Source organism: Poecile atricapillus, chromosome 11 (genome assembly GCF_030490865.1).
Source record: "Poecile atricapillus isolate bPoeAtr1 chromosome 11, bPoeAtr1.hap1, whole genome shotgun sequence".
In the NCBI taxonomy this organism is placed as follows: domain Eukaryota; kingdom Metazoa; phylum Chordata; class Aves; order Passeriformes; family Paridae; genus Poecile; species Poecile atricapillus.
In genome coordinates this window covers 12,333,640-12,347,860 of record NC_081259.1, presented here as the reverse complement: position 1 = coordinate 12,347,860, position 14,221 = coordinate 12,333,640, and the positions used below count along the sequence as shown (strand labels likewise).

Here is a 14,221-nt window from a genome sequence, read left to right as displayed (position 1 = left end):
TGGGTGGATGGATGGATGGATGGGTGGGTGGGTGGATGGGACCCTTGGGGCACGGCCAGCTCCCGGGGAAGCTGCAGCTTCTGCCAGGCTCAGGGGCAGCAGCAGCAGCAGCAGCAGCAGCAGCAGCAGTGTGGTGCCCGGCTGTGGGCGAGCACAGGGAGCTGTGCAGAGCCCCTGCCAGGGGCACAGAGCTGCCCTGCCACCCCCACAGCTCCAGGGAGGACAAGGCAGTTCGGAGTCGAAAAGCAAAAAAAAAAAAAAAAAAAAAAGAGTAATGACAATGATACTTCTGCAAAGCTGATGATGGCATCATGGCACAGAGAATAGGATGCCACTCACTTGTGTTTTATTTTGCATAAAGACTAGGTTCTGGTTCAACCAAATGTCGTGCAGTGACACGGTTTGTGATGGCTGTAAATATTTCCTTTCCCGTGCAGTAGCTGAGCCCCAGGTGTTCCTCGTTTTCCTTGGAGGGGATAGTGAAGGGGCTGAGGGAGGGAAGGACAAGGGCAGGGTCTGAGCTTTTGGTCAGAAGTTACACTTTCTAGGTACGTTTTTATACTTCAAGTACTGAAACGGGGCAATAAAGAGGCTCTGAAATGAAGGATCATTAAATGATCTGTTGGTGGGCATTGGCTCAGCGTCTGCTTTTAATACAGGAGCTAATGCTGTGCAATGAGTCCTGCCTCACGTGGAGGGGGAGGCAAAGCATTGCTGTGAGAATGGGCGTGAGCCATCGAGCACCGGACACACCGTGCTCGGGGAGCCGCGCTTTCCTGTCCCGTTCCGCTAGTTTGGTTTTTCACGGCATGTTCTGCATTTACTGCACTTACTGCATCCTCACCGTGGGGCCGCGTTAGTTTTGCAGCCCGGCCGGGTCCGAGCTGCCCGGGGAGCTGCGCCCGCCCGGCCCCGCGCTGTCACACAGGGCGCCAGCGACAATCACGGGTCCCGGCTCCGCAGGGCTAGGAAATCTTCCCAGAGCAAGCGGGAGTTCTTCCAGAGCAACGGAACAAAACAAAACAAAAAACAAAAAAAAAAAAAAAGGAAAAAAAAAAAAGAAAGAAAAAAAAAGAAATAAAAAAAAAATCAAAATAACGAGTACGAAGCGAAGATTTTGCTAAAGCCCTTTGCTGCCATCTTTAGTTCGCCCATTAGGAAGCAGCAGTAGTTTATGCGTTGCATCTGCATTTCAGACTAAGTGATTATTGTACCTAATTACGGTTGATTGCTGATATTTCCTCACTCTCTCTCTTAGTCAAGCGCTTCTTCTGTATTTTTGTGTGTAGCGATGACAAGTGCAGTGCGCTAGGCATTGCCCTGGGTTGGGTATGAGTATCTCCTGTACTGCGTTAAGATTTCCTTAAGTTACTTTTTTTAAGCTTTGCTACTGTTCTCACTTTATGCCGTGCAATATCATCTGCTGTGTTTGCTAAGCAAAAAAAAAGAAAAAAAGAAAAAAAAAAAAGAAAAAAAAAAAGAAAAGAAAAGAAAAAAAAAGAGAAAAAGTAAAAAAAAAAAAAGAAAAAAGCAAGTGATGATGTCATCATGCTTTTCAGTGTTACAATGTTTCAGCGTTACAATGTTTCAGCGTTTATGTAGTCACAAAAATGTAGTAAATAAAAGGTTGGATTTTCCAGCACTTTAAATTTAGACATTTCTTGCCTTCTTTTGTTTCTCCGTGGGCAGCCACAAGGCACTGGGCTGAGCCAAGGGGGGCAGGTGAGCCCCATGGGCAGCCCCAGCTCTCCCATGGGAGGGGCAGCTTCGGTGGAGTCCTGGGAGGGACATCCGTGGGGTGGGGGGAGAGGGGAGGGCACACAAAAGGGCACTTAAGGCTTCCCACACTGTGTCTTCTTCCCCCTATCCACGCAGCTATGCAGCCCCCGCCCCCAGCAAGCACTCCCATCCCATCCCATCCCATCCCATCCCATCCCATCCCATCCCATCCCATCCCATCCCATCCCATCCCATCCCATCCCATCCCATCCCATCCCATCCCACCCCATCCCACCCCATCCCACCCCATCCCACCCCATCCCATCCCACCCCATCCCATCCCACCCCACCCCATCCCATCCCACCCCACCCCACCCCATCCCATCCCATCCCATCCCATCCCATCCCATCCCATCCCATCCCATCCCATCCCATCCCATCCCATCCAGGAAGATGAGTGCCAAGTATCTGAGGGGTGAGTGCGGTTCATACCAGATGCATTTCTCTCTAATTGAGGGAAAAAACATTAAGAAAATAAGTGAAGCAAATAATCTTGGTTTCCTTTATATCATCTAAGGGTATGGATGTCACCAAACTAATTCACAGAGGTGTTTCCTTTTGTGTGATGGAGTCCACCCCAGGCCTGCAGGATCAATATTTAATTGTTTAAAGGGATATTGTATTCCTTTCCTGTCACTGTTGTTAATGCCTTCGCTCTCTGTAATCCCACGGGGTCTTTTCCTGGGGATCTGATCAGAAAGATTACCCATCACTCGGGAGTGGTGGGAGGAGAGCCCCAGCCATAAAAGATTCAGCAATACATTGAACCATTTTCTCTCTATCTCCTAATGAAGTGATGAAGCGTGTGCCACAAAATTTAACAGGGTTTTGTGGCAAATCAGGTAGCACTGCCGAGAGGAGGATTAAACCTTCATCGTTGTCCCATAAATCATGGCATCAGCTACATTTATTCTGATGGATGGTCTGGACTCTGCTGACAATGTTTTATCTCTGGAAGCGCCTGCCGCCTGTGCCCTGATGTGCAATTTCTTTTTACTGCTAAGCTGAGAGGCACCGAGCGCATCCCCTCAGAGGCCTCCCCCAGGCTTGGAATCCCAAAACCGTGTCAGAAACCAAAGCATCACCAGGAACCCCTGCCCAGGGCAAGCACGAAGGCAAAGAGGACATAGGAAGCCAGAAATGTCCTCCATCCCCAGCAGGCGTGCCTCTGGGATTTGTTCATCTGCAGCATCATACTGGCCAGGCCTGGGAAAACTCGGCGCTGGGATCTCCATGGGATGGTGCTGGCCTGGTGAGAGCTCCAGCTGTGTTCACCCTCACCTGGCAGAGAAGAGGACACAGCAAAATGCTTTCTCTAAAAAAGAAATCTGGATATGCCACAAGGGTTGAAGCACACCAGGCAGACACGGGGACTGTGTCCCAGGTTCTCATCCCATGAGCCAGTGGACAGCAATGGGCAGCATGTGGGCAGAGCCTGCCACAGCCACAGCAGATCTCCTTGCTGTGACCTCTTCCACACCTCCTGTCCCTTGTTTCCTGCTCACATGAGTCATTTTGGTCACTAATCTCTGCACAGGAGCGTGTCCCTGGGGTGCACCCATCCCACACAGTGGCTCACTGCCCCACATCCTTGGGCAGCCCTGGCCACCCAGCCCATGCTGCAGGGACAAGCCTGCAGGGGCAGCTGGGGTGCCCAGGAGGCTGCACAGCTTCCCAGTTACTTCATCAAATCAGAACCTTATTTTGTAGCTATATTTAACTCCAGTGTGTGCATCATTTATGCCAGCATGCTCAGGGGAGAGAGCTGGGCGTATCACAGAATCCCACAACCCAAACACCAAAATGAGCTACACAAACTTTATTTTCTGAGCACTGGCAGAATGCAAGGTGGGCAGAGCAGTGCAAACCGTCTCCCCAGGACAGGGAGAGGATTTGTTCTTTCCTCAGTCGCACCTAAACCCTTTCAGGGACGAGGACAGCAGCAGCAGCTGGACACTGCCTTCCCCCACCCTTGGTGACGTGAGGCCATCCTTGGTGGCAGCACGGGCAGCCAGAGGCAACTGACTTCCTAGCCAGAGGAGCTGTGCCTGGTAAGGTGTGGGGGGAGATCTGGTATATCTGTGAGGAAATGTGGGCTGCTTTGTGCTCAGGTTTGAGCTCTTTAGGGTTTTGTACTTATGTATGGGGAGAGAAAGAGGTGGGTCATGGCTCAGGTGCCCTGTGTGTGATGGGGCAGTGCTGCTGTCAGTGTTATAAATTACCAATAAAGGCTAAAAGCCTCCAGCAGGGCTGTGGAGGGGAGGTGGGTAATGAGGCAGGGGACAGAGCTGGAGGGATGTGCTGCTGCTGGGCCCTTCTCTGTGGCAGGGACAGGCAGGGCCCCAGCAGAGATGGAGGGGTGGCTGTGCTGGGGCTGCCTGAAGGCTGGGACAGGACCTGGACAAAGTCCTGAGCTATTGTCTTCCTTTTAGGGCACTGCTGGGGGAGAGGAGGCTGCACAGTGCCCAGCCCCTGTGCCAGGGCAGGGGAGCCATTAGTCTCCCTGGTGACAATCCCTGTTTGGATGGAGATGGCAGTATCACACCCATGCATCTAGGAGCCAGCACAGTTATTTATGTACAGGAAAAAGCCCTTTGTAAAAAATGGTCTATTTATCAAGCAAAATAAATTCCTGCCCAGGGAGGTGCCCAGAATTTGAGACCCTGTTATGCTTTCAGTGCTAATTATTGCTTAAGGTTAAAGATGATTGGGAGGGAAAATTAATCCCTGTTATTGGCTCCATTAGGAAGAAATACTGGAATGTAAAGCATAAGCAGCTAGTGTAGATGAATCCACAGTAGCTGCTAATAAATAAACCACACACTACTCAGAATATCAGCTGAAAGTGGTTGGCAGTGGAAAGAGTACCAAGGAATGGCAACCCCACACGCCCACCCGCTCTGTGTGCTCTTTCCTGGGCAGCCAGCTGTCCCCTGTGTCACAGAAATGAACCAGGGCCTGACTGAGGGTGGCCATGCTTTTGTTCTGGTAGCCTCATGAAGAAAATACAATCCCAGACTTAACAAGTGTCTCCCCAGGGCAGCATTGCTCAGCCAAGGTCTGCCCACACAGTGGAAGAGCTGCTGTGGTGTATGTGACAGGGTCAACAATCCCTTCCCCTGGTGAGGGTGAGAAGGTTTGTCACTGTAAGGAACAGGCTGTAGGCTGGCAGCCAGGCTGCACCACTTTGTGCACCTGGTCAAAGGTTTTGTGCCTCTGGTGTCACCTCTGGCTGGGGCTCTGGGCACGCTGTTTGCTGTCCCAAAGAACGGGTGCCTGAGCTCTTGTCCTGCTGGTTTCAGTAGGATGCTCAGCAGGTGCCTGCCACAAAGCCCTGTGTTTCAGCACGGTGTGGCTCCTGCCTGCCGTGCTTGGGTGAAAGCCAGCAAAGCATCTTACTTGAGCTTTGCTTGGTGGGGGATGCTGGGGGATGCTTCCAAAATCTGCCAGTGGTGTGAGAGCACTGTGAGGCAAAAGGAAGATGCATGGCCGGGGCAGGAGGCTGTGTGAGAGCCCTGCTCTGCAGCAGAGGCTCCTGCAGGGGCTGCAGCAGGCAGGGAGCAGCAGCCTCTCCCCTGGCAGTGTGTGCTGCCCGGGGTGACTCAGCTTCAGAGCGACCGTGCTCATCACCAATATCCCTGGCAAGGCAGGGACAAGGCCAGTGAATTACTCAAATTACTTGAGTCTCCCCAGTGGTGCACGGAGATTCAATCTCAACCTGGCATTAAATCAAGTCAGTGACATAGATCAAAGGATACTGCTTTAATCACCTCGTTAGGCCACAGACATCATTAGTTACTCATTATGATGTGTTGATGCTGGCATTCTCTCTAACACAGTTATGTACACTCGCTATCAGACATTTTTCTCATCAAACGGTATGTCAATACTTTAACATCTTAATGAGTTACAGTCAATATCCATTGCAATAAAGCTCGTGTTTTCTCATGATTTCATCTACCCTTAGGGTTTTGATTAAAATGGCTGCTTTTTCCAGGTAATTGATTGAGGAATTAGGGAAATTCCATGTAGGAACAAGCACATGCTGCTATGCAGGCTCTGAAAACCTTCAGTTGTCTGCAAGTGCTTCAGATGCTACAAGGGAGGTTGCAATTTTAATATGGATTTTGGATACTGTTGCTTAATTCTTCTTTCCCAATCACTTGTAAAACAGATTTAGTATCAAATAAAGCAATTAAAATATCTAACAGTGTATTGGAAAAATGTTCCAAGGAAATAATTGGTTTGCAAAGGTCTAAGAATGAGAACAAGACCTGCTGTCAGGTGAGCACAGTTTCGGTGAACGTGTACAGTAGGAAAGTTTTCTGATTTACTGCATTGGCAAAATATTAAACCATTTGCAGGAAAACAAAAGCAGGCAGAACAGACTGCAGTGTTATTTCAGGCTCAGGCTGAGCAGGTGTAACTTTGCAGAAGCCCCCAGCTGTTCACATTAGGGGTGAGGCATCCTCTATTTCAGCAAAGCAGGTGTTTTGCTGGGTGAGCTGTGAAAGTTTGCCAACGTAGCTGGAAAGTGAAGTCTTGAAGCTTCCCCAGCCCACTGGCCACCTTCTAAATTCATCTGAAAAAAATGTTCATACACCACCAACAAAAAGAAATTAAATATGAAAAGGAAGACGTTGTAGCAGCACCCAGGCTGCAGAACTGACCTAGTGTCCCATGGCTGTCTCCCACCCCGCTGGACCAGACCAGACACTGCACAGGGTGGCTGAGCTTGGCTCTCCCTGCTCTCCCCCTGGGCAGGAGCAGAGCTCTGCCCACAGGGAGCCCTCCTGCTCACTGCAACCTTTTCACTTCCATCTGGACAAATCCTGGCTCCTACACTAATTTGTAATACTAAAATACAAATAATTTCAGTAATTCCCCTGTAATTTCCCTCCATGAAATTTGACACTTCTAACGACAGATCTAGGGCTGCAGTTGGGGACTGCAAACCCACATTCAAACTGTCTTTTATTTTAATAATATCTTTTAGACAGGAAAAGACAGCAGAGGTTTCCTGGATCTAATTTTAATCCTGAATTGGACGCTTTTTTTACTCTTTATGGTAGTGAAAGATTATGTGGTTGTTGGATTTGTAGGAATAAGAGAAAATTTGTCATATTCTTAGCAGTCACTGAAAATAGAAAGCGAGCCCTTGTGATTTGCTTTGGGAAGCACCAGCCACTGCCACTGCCAAGCTCAGCAGCCTGGGAAGGGCCAGCTCCCTGCACAGCCTGGCCACACTGTGGGGACACAGACACCCCAGAGTGCACATGGCTGCTCTGCTGGGCTGCAGGGGCTGGGGAGCAGCCCTGGGCACCTGCCCAGCACACACCTGAGCCATGGGGCCCAGGCACTCCTGGCAAGGGGAGGATAGAGATAGTAAAATCATAAAGAGTTTTGTAGAAATGATAATGTGTGAGAGAATGCACGAGGGTTAGTGTCGTGATGAAAAGCCAGCACCCCAAACCCTTGGCTCATTTTGTGGTCATCACAACCTGGGGGGTTCCTCGGGACCTCTGCTGAGAGCCAAGTTTACATTCCCTGATGTACAAGTGATTCTGGTGATCTGTCCCCTTGTCCTTGGAGGGTTACATGCTGTGGAAAGGCAGTGTGGAGTTACCAGAAGGAATCACTTCTTCAGTTACCCAGCTTTTCTGGATCACTGGAGCCCCAAAGTTAGTAAAGATGAGAAATCCACTCAGAAAATACTCTGAGTGAAAGCCCCAAGGAAAATGTGGCTGAAAGTGTTCCTTTACACAAGCAGGAAAAGCCATTACCCTTCCTTTCTGTGCAGCCCCTGCCCCTGTGCTTTACCAAGGTGCAAGGAAATTTTGCATGGTCACTTTGAACAGGAATGTGAAGATGAAGAGGTGCAGGTAATGATGAAGGCAAAAGCAGCAGGTGAAAGCACAAATATCCATTGATGAGAAATGAGACACTCTGGCACCTGATTCACGGAGTTAGGCAGAAGGTGTTGGGTCTCTGGGCTCAAGGAGCTCCCATGGCTGTGCTGGGCTGTGGAACAGGCCCTTGGCACATGGGCAAGGATATGCAAGTGCTGGGCTCCCATGTGCCCCCCGCAGCCAGGCTGCAGGTGCTGCTCAAAGCCAGTGCTCAGCGAGGGCAGTGACTGTGCTGTATGGATGCTAAATGCAAAAAGCAAGCAGGGAACAGAGCCTGTGTGAAACTAAGTCACACAGGCTTCTCAGTCTGGCCTGAGAAAGCATGAGAAAGAAGCCAAAAGAATCCAAACAGTCCTTGGTAAAGGACAACAATCTTAGCAGGTGGTGTTTAGGAAACAGTCAAGGGGTGGTGTTCCACTTAACCAATGATGATGATGTGTTGCTTTAATGGCCAATGAGAGTTTTACCTCTCAGACCTTCTTGAACATGTGTGTAAAAGAAGATTAAGATTAATAAACTTTGTTCTCTTGGACAATGAAGCTAAGGGAGTCAGTGTCATGCTTATCACCGTTCCTAACAGAGTGTGGCAGTGCTGGGGCGCTGGGAGACAGGACCCTGCTTGGAAGGTGGCTCCATGTCTGCTCCCTAGCCCTGCTTCCCAGTTTAATGGCCACACTTTCCAGAGGGCCAAGAGCTGCATGGAGGAGATGGCTCTGCTGGGCCAGGAGTGCAGCCAGGGCAGCCATCCCTCCGGGCATGGCTCAAACAGGAGGGGGCTCACAAGATGCAGGGATGGGCTGTAACCCAGACCCAGCTCTGCCAGCCAGCCCAGGAAAGGGGCTGGAAGCACATCAGACATTTTAGCAGGCTTCTGCTACAAAGTACAGCTGGTATGAGCTGAACTGCTCTGATTCAGATATGGAGCCTCCTGCAATCAGTTTACATCCCTAATGCTGGCCAAATATTCTATTCATAGGAGTTTTAAAGACTATAAAATACAAGCCTGGCTGAAGAGAAATCCCATGAGATGCTGGGCTGACCCCAACCCCATATCTCTTCCCAAAACTGTCCTTCTCCACTGAAATCCTTTTTGGTTGCTCAAAGGAGCAACTTGCCTTCAGATTTATGTGACTGCCTGCTTCCAATTTTATCAGAAGTCTCACAAGATCTACCCTTTCCCTAAAGCCTCACTGGCTAGAGGGAGACAAACGAGAACTGTAACTTTCACTTGGGATGTCGCTTTGAACAGTTAAAGTCAGAAAAAAGTCCTGGCAATCCTTAAAATCTTCAGAACCAGAAGGCACATAAGACATGCCAAATTCTATCAGCTGCAATTCTTTTTGATTGTAAATCAATGCAGTGATATTTGAGAGATTATTGAATGACATTAACATTTGGGGTTAATAATAGTTATCTTAGGCTGATGGAACCTCTAGAGGGAGATATTAGTGGCCAGAGCAAGGCTGACTGTGACCCATCAGTCTTACAACTAATTTTAGTTGTCTTTGCATCAACTGGGTGTTGGCAGCTTTTTCAGTGTCACTTACTTCTGAAGGAGGCCTACCTAGAGTAATTAGCTCATTCACCTCTAACAGAAATTATATGTTCCTTATCTCTTTAATTAGAGTGTCTATAATTTTAGTAATGATGTATTAATTTTATTAATATAATATTTATTAATATTATTAATAAATTAATATTTATCTGTGTATTAATTTTAAAGGCCTGTTTTGATGTCAGGCTTGCTTATGTAGGGTCATCAGTATGAGGATATGCATTAAAACCAGATTTTAAATCCCTAAAGAGTTATATAGCCCTGCATTTCCAAAGCACTTGACCTTAGAAGTACTTTAGATTGCTCCTTTCTTACGTTTCAGTATTTTTTTTACATTGTGCGTCACTTGGCAAACACTAAATTGCAGGAAGTCATGTGCAATAAGGCACAGAAACAAGTTCACTTCATTTGGCTCTCAGTGTGGCCATTGGCATGATGAGGAAGAGAGTGACAGCATCTGAGATGAAAACTCTGCAGCTCCAGAGCCCCACCAGGCCCCTGCAGTTAGACCCTTTAGGGAAGGGAGAACAGATAGAACATATCTGGTACTTGGATGTAGGTTTGCTGCCAGTTTTTAAGGATTTCAGCCCAGGAGCACTGTGTGACTGCAGATGCAGGTGTACATGTTGCTCCTCAAGGAGATGCCACAGGCCCTCCAGCTGAGCACCAGCCCCAAGGAGACTCTAAGGTCTTGTTTGTCCCTTTAACAGCCAAACTGGAGATGGAAAGGCACTGATCAGGGATAAGGCAGACCTGGGAAAAGCAGGACTGAAGAGACACCAAAGAGTAGGTTTGAGACACAGAGGTCTCCAGAGATGTCGTGTCCCAGGACTCATCCAGGCTCAGGCAGCAACACACCACATAGGTGGGACTCAAAAGATGTGATCTTAATTTTAGGATAAAGAGCAGAATAAAAAAAAGTTCTTGTTGCAGGATGAGTGATGGGGAACCCATGGTGTTTTCCCAGCTGCAGTCTGAATTGGCAGTGTGGTTGTAGCATTTTTCTTAGGCACTATTCCAGCAGAACACTTGAGTGTGTGCTTAATTAAATCATGTGAGAAGTTTAAGGGGCTGGAAAGCATGCAGCTAAATCCTTTGCTGGGGACTTAATATTAATGCCTCAGTTTCCCTTCTCCACCATAGAAAAGAAATATTTACTTCCCATACAGAGTGCTGACAAGCTTAATTCAATCCTCCTTGTAAAGTGCCTTGAGGGCTTTAGGGAGAAGGTGCTATAAAAATCAGAATATTATTCTACACTCCCTAGCAAGACAGCACTTAGCTTTATATATTATCCTACTGGTGATGCATCTCCCTCTGGCTGACAGCAGGATCAATTAATGTATAGAAACCAAAAAAGGCTGTTTTGGAGACTTGTGGTCCATGTAATCTGCTAACACCTGATGAGAAATCCAGACTTGGAAAGATGGAAAAGTCAGAGGTTTTAAGGCATTTTTGTGTAAACCCAGACAGTGGAAGACTCTGAAGACTGTGTGTGCCTTCAGAGCAGCAACAGGAAAAGGGATGTTCCTCCACTAATCCATTTATTATTCCTCATAGTTTTCTATGGCCTTTGCTATTCCCTTTTCAGTTTTTCTGATCTTTGGCAAGTTGGCAAACTGTACTCTTACACTGCTCTCTTATTTAAAATTTTCTTCATTAGACTGAGAAGAATCTGGATGTGCCCTCAGAGGCAGCTGGAGTTAAGTGAAGACAAGGGAGCTGCTGCCAAGGAGAGGCCATCAAGTGAAGCCAGCATGGGAGAGGTTAGGGCAGGGTGGAGCTTTTTAAAACCCTCTAATTGTGCTGCTGCATTTAAACATGTTCAAAGTGCTGCTCAGGACAGAGTATTGCAAGCAACACACATTTTCCATGAGGTTCACTGATTTCAGAACAGCTAACACAGGTATTTTGGATATTTTTAACCTCTGTCTCTTCATGCTTTGAAATACAAGTATACTGTAATGTCTGCAAAAACAGATATTCAAAGTGAGTCAAAAAGTGCTACTTCAAACTATCTCCCAGATAAAATGCAAATGATTGAAAATATGAAGCTCTTCACAGGTAGTTGCTGTGAATCTTCATTTCCTGCCTTTAGTTCTGAACATTGTATTCTGACTAAACTTAATGTTTTTTCCTACTTTTGTCTTCTTTCAATGACAATACTTAAACTACCAGATAGTAAACATCAAGAATCACAGCTACTCCCTTGTGTATTTAATTAACAAAATTATTACAACAAAATGAGTTTTAACAAATCTCTAAAGTATGTGAAAAGGTAATAATAGCAATTCATGAATGAGTGATTTGTTTGTTTAATTTTTTTAAATATGACAGTTGGCAACTCCTTTCTCTGTTTATATGTTTGTGCCCTGCCTTTCCAGGATACAGCCTCTTCATGGAAATTATATTTCCTCTTCTGTGTCTGCTGCACTTGGCACACAATGGAGTCTCATTACTCAACAGAGACTCTACGTTCCATGAAAAATAAATAATCAAACTCCAGCTATTTCAGTAGGTAAATACTGCCTTTCTCACCCCTGAGCATAAAGCAGCCAGTGTTCCACAGCTGGCAGTGATCTCCTCTGGGAGTTCAGCCTCCTTGAAGTCCTGTGGCATAAACCTGAATGCGCTGACACCGTGTGTGTCACCCCCAGGGCTGTCCTGGGCCAAAGGGAGGGGGTCAGCTGGGCTGGGAGTGCCCACCACCAGCTCTGCCTGCTGGGCTGGAGACAAAAGGGGAGGGAGTTCACAGCCAAACTACGTCTGCACGTGTATATCTCTTCCAGCACCCTTTAGAGCTGTAGCTTCTACATGTGCTAGGCAGATGTTCAGTCCTGTTTTCCTCTGTCTCAGCAAAGATAGGCTTTATCATAGTACCATGGTACACGGCCTGGGAGTTTCACACAAATACTCCAGAAGGATGAAATGCTGTTTAGCTTCCACCAAAAGAGAGAAGCGATGCACACCTGCCTCCCTGAGATTCTCCAGCTGCACAGTTCTGAGGGCAGGACTGGCAGTGCTGCACTGGCAATTCCTAGCAGTTGTGGGTAAGAGCAGAATTTGGGGGGCCAGTGGGGCCCACCACTGGCTGATCAGAGTGATCAGCTTTGCTCTTGTGTCTAGATTCAGCAGCTTCTTCTCATCTGTAATTTACTGTGTTTTCCTCTGAAAATACATCTTCCCTCCCCCTGGGGAAGTGTTAGGAAATCTCTGGGTGTTCTCTTCAACATATGCTGTAGCTTCTACCCCGAGTACTTTTGGTGTTTGAGTAATGATGCAAAAACCAACAACCCCTCAATTTGGATGTAATTTCTGAATCACTCCATTAGAAGTTTCCAGTGAAAGCCGATGGAGGGAGAGGGTATGTCAATCAGATCATGTGGCTCTTGTGTAATAAGTGCAGGCTTAATCCCTGCTAATGCCCTGCAAGCATTGTCGAGACGGTGTTATACAACCACCTGGAACTGCTGCCAGGTAAAGCCTTTGGGTGCCCACTGTGCAGCAGGAGGAGCGTGCAACCAGCAGGGGAAATCCCACAGGGCAGGATGAGCGTGTGTGGCACTGTGGGGCAGTGCTGGTGGCTCTTGGTGGTGCCCTGGCACCACCCTCAGTGCCTGAGCTGCCTCTTACCTCTGCCACGTATGGCTGAACACGCTCTGGCAAGGACAGCTGCCACCTGCTCCTTTGCAATGAGGACCTGGCTTCCAGATTCTTAAACGTAAGGGAGGTGAATCCAGAAGGCTGATGGCAAAACAGTGATGAAGATTCATTGCTACAGTGACCAGAGACAGAGGATGCAGAGAAAAGCAACTTCACATGATTTATGTCAGAAAGGTATCTGCTGTAAGTTAGAACAGTCCTAAAGATGCTGTGATCTATAGCAGCCTCCTAAGGCAAACCAGAATCCCCTTTTCATAAGAAATATATCTGTTTATGTAAAGAGGGAAAAATATGACAAGCCTTACAATGTTCTTTCCTGCCCAGGAAAAATCTGGAGCATTAAATGTGCAGAGTGACTTGGTGAATCAAAGCTGGACAATGGCTTTAAATGTGCCACGTGTTCCTTGCTGGAGCTCTGTTGCTGACAGCTGATGGCAGTTTACCAATGGCTCTGGACAGTGGAAAAAGCAGACTCAATGACAAGGAAGGAAGAGGAGAAAACCCCTCCCCTTCCTTACAACTGGATTGAGGAAATGGACCCTTAGCATGGTGGTTTGTGACTAGGGCCCTGCTTTTGAAACGTGATCCATGTGTGCAAATCCCACACAGACCAGATGCCAAAACCGCAGTGATTCTCTGACATTTCAGTTGAGAAAGAGAACAAATGTGCTCTGTACTCATCTTTTCTTTTTTGAAACAAAAACAATTAAATTAACTTTGAAACAAGGGCTTTGATTACCATCTCTCTGGCGTCATCTTTACGTTGATGTAATTCTATAGGCTGGTGGCATCACTGATGATTTGCACTGGTGTAAGAACAATCAGGCTTTGTGTCTTCCAGGCAATGAAGCTGCTTATGTTTTGTGTAAAGAAAGAAACTCAGATAAACAACTTTAAAGGGAAATAAATTAACCAAGAAATTCAGAAGGAGCCAAAAGCAATATGAGCGCATATACAGCTACAATATTCCAACTGTATTGCTAGTGTGAAAAAAATACCCAGCCTAATTAAGGAAGTATTGACTTCACTATAAATGGGTACGCTGATCTCTCTTGTTTTCGAGTTCTAATTGACATCCAAAGGTGAGCAATTTAGTAAGTTTCTGCAATTTTATTTATTTTAGTGTATATACTATACTGCCTTTGAGATCATTGAATGAATGTAAGCTTCCCTTCCCCTTCAAATAATAATGTTCAAATAATGTTATGCAACAGGAGAACAAATCACCTGTAAAGATTAAAATTATAATTGACCTGATGTGAAAGTAGAAGAGAAAGTTCTACCCAGCATAGCCTGAGTTGAAATTCTCGCTGCT

General features: G+C 47.0%; 1 long non-coding RNA gene across 1 annotated transcript; it reads left to right on the top strand.

Annotated features, from left to right (window-relative positions):
• The first annotated feature begins 10,910 nt into the window (after positions 1 to 10,910).
• Positions 10,911 to 13,982, top strand: LOC131583124 (uncharacterized). The gene is made up of 3 exons (XR_009278452.1): positions 10,911 to 11,149; positions 11,628 to 11,761; positions 12,100 to 13,982. It is a non-coding gene; the product is annotated as an uncharacterized LOC131583124 (long non-coding RNA).
• The last annotated feature ends 239 nt before the right edge of the window (positions 13,983 to 14,221 follow it).